Source organism: Limulus polyphemus, unplaced genomic scaffold, assembly GCF_000517525.1.
Source record: "Limulus polyphemus unplaced genomic scaffold, Limulus_polyphemus-2.1.2 Scaffold8848, whole genome shotgun sequence".
NCBI lineage: Eukaryota > Metazoa > Arthropoda > Merostomata > Xiphosura > Limulidae > Limulus > Limulus polyphemus.
This window is the reverse complement of record NW_013674458.1, coordinates 1-6,435: the sequence shown is the minus strand read 5'-3', so window position 1 is coordinate 6,435 and position 6,435 is coordinate 1.

The following is a 6,435-nucleotide window of genomic DNA, read 5'->3' as shown; positions in this document are numbered from 1 at the left end:
TCCAAGCTCCACAGAAGTAAAACCACAACTTCCCAGAAGAAACCGTTATTGTAAAGCTCCACAGAAGTAAAACTGCAACTTCCCAGAAGTAACCGTTATTGTAAACTCCACAGAATTAAAACTGCAATGTCCAAGAAGTAACTGTTATTGTAAAGCTCCACAGAGTAAAACAGCAACGTCCCAGAAGTAACTGTTATTGTAAAGCTCCACAGAGTAAAACCGCAACGTCCAAGAAGTAACCGTTATTATAAAACTCCACAGAATTAAAACTGCAATGTCCAAGAAGTAACTGTTATTGTAAAGCTCCACAGAGTAAAACAGCAACGTCCCAAAAGTAACTGTTATTGTAAAGCTCCACAGAGTAAAACCGCAACGTCCAATAAGTAACCGTTATTATAAAACACCACAGAGTAAAACCGCAACGTCCCAAAAGTAACCGTTATTGTAAACTCCACAGAATTAAAACTGCAACGTCCAAGAAGTAACCGTTATTATAAAACTCCACAGAGTAAAACTGCAACGTCCAAGAAGTAACCGTTATTGTAAAGCTCCACAGAGTAAAACAGCAACGTCCCAGAAGTAACCATTATTAGCTAATGTCGTGTTTCACTTTCTCCTCGTAGATAAGCCAACATTGACTGGTATCATGATATCCATATCTTAGCCTAAGAGTACATTAACTAGCAACAAACAAATGAGGAAACTGTTTAAAAAATTCTGGTTAACTTTATAAATAAGACTTTTTTAAGTTCTTACACCCATTTCAAAGTTTATCGTAAAATGAGCTTATCTATAATCTGACATAGATCAACTCCACAAAAACTACATAAAACTGAGCTTATCTCTAATATGACAGATCATTTATACAAAGATCAAAGTAAACTAAGCTTATCTTTAATGTAACATAGATGATCTATACAAAGATTAAAATAAACTAAGCTTATCTCTAATCTGATCACCTACACAAAGATTAAAGTAAACTAATCTTATCTATAACCTGACATAAATCACCTACACAAAGATTAAAGTAAACTGAGATTATCTATAATCTGACATATATCACCTACACAAAGATTAAAGTAAACTTAACTTGTCTCTAATCTGACATAGATCACCTACACAAAGATTAAAGTAAACTGAGATTAGCTATAATCTGACATATATCACCTACACAAAGATTAAAGTAAACTGAGATTAGCTATAATCTGACATATATCACCAACACAAAGATTAAAGTAAACTGAGATTAGCTATAATCTGACATATATCATCTACACAAAGATTAAAGTAAACTTAACTTGTCTCTAATCTGACATAGATCACATACACAAAGATTAAAGTAAACTGAACGTTCCGCTGATCTGATATAAATGACTTAAATAAAGAATCCATAAACTGAGAATATCTCCAATCAGATATAGGCCACTCGAACAAAGTTTATATCTTTAATCTGATATATATTACCAGCTGAAGAATATCAGATAATCCTTTTCTAAATTTGTCGATGTAATCTATATATTCTTTATAAGCCTGTGTTTTGGAAACTTATCAAGTCTCTCCTGTAACACTCGATGCTGTAACCATTGTCCTTCTTCCCTCTATCAAGTGTTTTGGAAACTTATCAAGTCTCTCCTGTAACACTTGATGCTATAACCATGACCTTCTTCCCTCTATCAAGTGTTTTGGAAACTTATCAAGTCTATCCTGTAACGCTTGATGCTATAACCATGACCTTCTTCCCTCTATCAAGTGTTTTGGAAACTTATCAAGTTTCTCCTGTAACACTTGGTGTTGTAACCATGACCCTTCTTCCCTTTACCAAGTGTTTTGAAACTTATCAAGTCTCTCTTGTGACACTTGATGCTGTAATCACGATCCTTCTTTCCTCCATTTAAGTTTCCAAAACACTTGGTAGAGGGAAGAAGGGTCATGGTTACAACATCAAGTGTTACAGGAGAGACTTGATAAGTTTCCAAAACACTTGATAGAGGGAAGAAGGGTCATGGTTCCAGCATCAAGTGTTACAGGAGAGACTTGATAAGTTTCCAAAACACTTAATAAGTTTCCAAAACACTTGGTAGAGGGACGAAGGGTCATGGTTACAACATCAAGTGTTACAGGAGAGACTTAATAAGTCTCTCCTGTAACACTTGATGTTGTAACCATGACCCTTCGTCCCTCTACCAAGTGTTTTGGAAAGTTATCAATTCTCTCCTGTAACACTTGATGCTGTAACCATGACCCTTCTTTCCTCCATTAAGTGTGTTATATCAACTTATCAAGCCTCTCCTGAGTCTCCCATTGGGACAGCGGTAAGTTTACAAACTTACAACGTTAAAATCTAGAATTCGATTCCCGTTGTAGACACAGCAGATAGCCCAATGTGGTTTTGCTCTAAAACAAACTCCTGATGCTGTACCCATGATCATTCTTTTATCTATCAAGTGTTTTATCAACTTATCCAACATCTACAGTTTTATTCTATTAACATGCTTCTGCGAACTGATTGTTTTTTATCAGTTGCCAGATTATGCTAAGACATCACCTGGGTTTAAAACATTATATTTCGTTTGTAACACTCAAGAATGGTTTTGTTTTTGTGATTAAAGCTAAATGTAAAACCAAATTACATTAAACCTAGGCAATCTGAAACGTGGTCAATAAAAATAGGTTAAAGAAGTTTTAAGGTAGGCTAAAAATGTTTTCCACAAATATCTGAAAATCGCAATTTGCAACGACACATTGTTTATTCATTTACACAAATTATTATAATAAACAATTATTATCTGATGAAGGAGCAATTAAAGATTCTCCAATAAATCACTAGATGACGCCACCTTTACCTGGCAAACGTTTTTTAAACCATAAAGATTATTTTACTTTTCGGGTGAATGAAATGGCTCAATTAGTTATCTAAGTTCAGGTTATTACGGGTTACTGTTGTAATATAAATAGTGTTTGATCCTTCTAAGCAAGAAATCATGATTAGCTCAAAGTTGTTCAAGTTGCTGTGGAATTATCTGAAATAAAAAATATCGCAGGACATTTAGAAAATGTGTGATATCGAATGACTTATGAAAAACCGACTACACTTTCTAGTTAATTTCATCAAAAGACACGTGTTATCGTTTTGGCACCTCAGACGTTACAAAACATTTATTCGATGTTTTCCAAAAATGCTTTCATTCTTACAGCAGCAACAAGTAATCACAGCAAAACTTCTCTAAATATTCAAATTTGTTTCTTAAAAAACTGACCACGAACAAGCGAAACAAAATATTCAATATATTCGAAAGATATCTGTATCACATATATGTGATTTGAAACAATAAAATGTTAACAAAAATGAGACAGCATTAAAGGACTGTTGATTTTGATGTAAAATACATTATATGAATACTTTCAACATTAAGATAGCAAGGTTTTTTACGTTAACTTTGTAAAATGTCATATTGTAAGTTCACGGAACAGGAAAAGGTGGATTAAAATACTTTATCTTGAGAATAGTTACTGTGATGTTTCTCCATAACTTTTGAAACTTATATTGATCGTGGAATTACAAGTAAAATATAATAAATTCTACGCCTGTTTTCTACACGTTGTTAGGCCTACGTCAACCAAACTGCCTGATGAAGTATCCAACACTGAGAGTTCAGAACTTGCCTTAAATAAATAAGTAACAAAACATCCGCCTATTTTATTTTATCTAATGAAATGTTTTTTATAATTAATATTAAAAACCTACGGTAACTGTTGAAACTCCATAATTACAAAATAAAGGAAAACAAAGACAACTGTATGTTTCACATTTCACTTATTACTACCAGCAAAGACGAAGGTGCCTGACGATGCTTTTACTGCTGTATGTTTCACATTTCACTTATTACTACCAGCAAAGACGAAGGTGCCTGACGATGCTTTTACTGCTGTATGTTTCACATTTCACTTATTACTACCAGCAAAGACGAAGGTGCCTGACGATGCTTTTACTGCTGTATGTTTCACATTTCACTTATTACTACCAGCAAAGACGAAGGTGCCTGACGATGCTTTTACTGGCGAAAACATGGTAGTTGGAAATGAAAAATGAAATACTTATGAAACATCCAACTGTCTTTGTTTTTTCAATCCTAAAAAAAATTCTGATTACATCTTTTTTTCTTACTAGCTTTAGAAGCATTAAGAAATTCATTAAGCCTAAACTGTGTTTTTCTCTACGCACAACATATCCCACTGCTTCATTGTTAAGACACAATCTGATTTAAGTCTCAAGCCCTGATATGATCAATCAGACACATAGACATTATCTACCTATTCCCGGATTTGGTTAGTGTGTATTTTAATGTGTCACATGACACATTTAATAAAGTATTTTCAATACGATTCCATATCTCTGATAACTTCTGTAGAGTAATTTTTATAATTTGTTTTATTAGAGAATTATGACTATAAATATTTTCTACTAAAATGTAAAAGGTCATTTTTATAGGTCATTGTGACATTATGGCCATCGTTATCATAGGTCAAACAAATTAAAGTTTAAACGTTAAGTTACATCTCCAAACTTGTAAGAATTCTCAAATGTAAGTTATTCTTTTTATTGTTTCTAGATTTTTTAACTCCTCACCAAACACGATATTACTAAACAATTACAACTGACTTTATAATTCCTAAACGTTTAACTTATCATAATTTCTTTTTTACTCTTAATATAGTCTAACTAATCATCCAACAGTTACGACTGACTGTTACTAAACAGTTAAAACTAACTTCACGTTCCTAAACGTTTAACTCATAACCCAACAAAATATTGTGCATATCTAATAGCAATACGTACTGATCTTTATGGAACGGATAATTCTCAAATACTCAAGTTATAACTAGACCATATACACACACAAACATTAAGACATTTTGTTGCAAGTTGATATCATGTCTGTTTTACAAAATCCATATTTGATGAATATATTTTACACGAATGGGGGAGGAAAGGGAAAGCAGAAGCATGAGGATTAAAAGGAAGTCCTAACTGGCTGACTACAATATCAACACTAAGATACGATATACATAACAGTCATTTCTAGATTATAATCCTGACTTCTTGAGTTGTCTTTTCACTGTTCAGTATGCTGAAAGTTTCTACTTTGAAGTAAAGAAGTTACACCCACATAGCAGAAATTCTTTTGATTTTGCTATACAGCTGTTGCGGGTGGAATTTCTTATAGCACAACTTGCTGGCAAGGAGCTACCTGATAACTCCAATAAGCCTGAAAAATAGTTAGCAGATCAATGTATGTAGTAAAATAATTAGTTTATACGCTCAGAGAAATAATAAGATACCCCACCATCTATACAACAGGCGAGTTGAAGTTAATATCATAATACGTCTACTGACGTTTGTATGTAATGTTAGGCCTAACGAAGTGGATATTAACAAACTGTTCACATTGTTCTTCCTTCCAAACAGCCAGTTTCGGTTTAGTCGCATGGAACGTAAATTATCACAACCCGAGCTGAAACGTATTGGAAGTATAAAGACTAAACCTAGACAGACTTAACGATAAGATGTGTCTTATTCGATTGCTCTGGGAAGAAAATGGTTCCTATGATACATCGTATCTGTTCTTGTTATGTCCTTTGTTCTTAAGCTTTCGACAGACGGAGACGTTTCCACAGACAATATGGCTACTTCTTCCGAGTTCGAATTATCTGTAGGTCTGGCAACGCCTTCTGGCGAAGAATTCAAAGTTGAAACTAAAGGTGAAAGGTTGTTAATACTGGTACGAGACAAGTGTATCATGTAATGTTGGTAGCGGGCACCGGTAGAGGGCGACGTATTGGACATTCGAACTTGGATGTCATTCATTTCCTCTTTTTGTTCCATGTCTTTGTGCTGCTGGTGGGAAAATATGCAAGTTCTTGTTTAGTGATTAAATATGAACTAAAGTTACTCGGTCGATGTGGACTTAATAATATTAACAATCAGTTTAAAACTGGCACTCAAGCACTTTCTGAATATGTTAACTCAAGTATATTAGTAGAAATCACTTTAAAACTGGCATTACGCACTCTCTGTATACTTTAACTTATTAAAACTGGCATTAAGACACTTTCTGAATATGTTAACTCAAATAGATTAGTAGAAATCACTTTAAAACTGGCATTATGACACTCTCTGAATATTTTAACTTATTAAAACTGGCATTAAGACACTTTCTGAATATGTTAACTCAAATAAATTAGTAGAAATCACTTGGCATTAAGACACTTTCTGAATATGTTAAGTCAAATAGATTAGTAGAAATCACTTTAAAACTGGCATTAAGACACTCTCTGAAGAAAAACCACCTGTAGATATAGAAAGGTAACACTGAGAGAAAGAAAGGACACCTGTAGATATAGAAAGGTAGCACTGAGGAAAAGAAAGGACACATG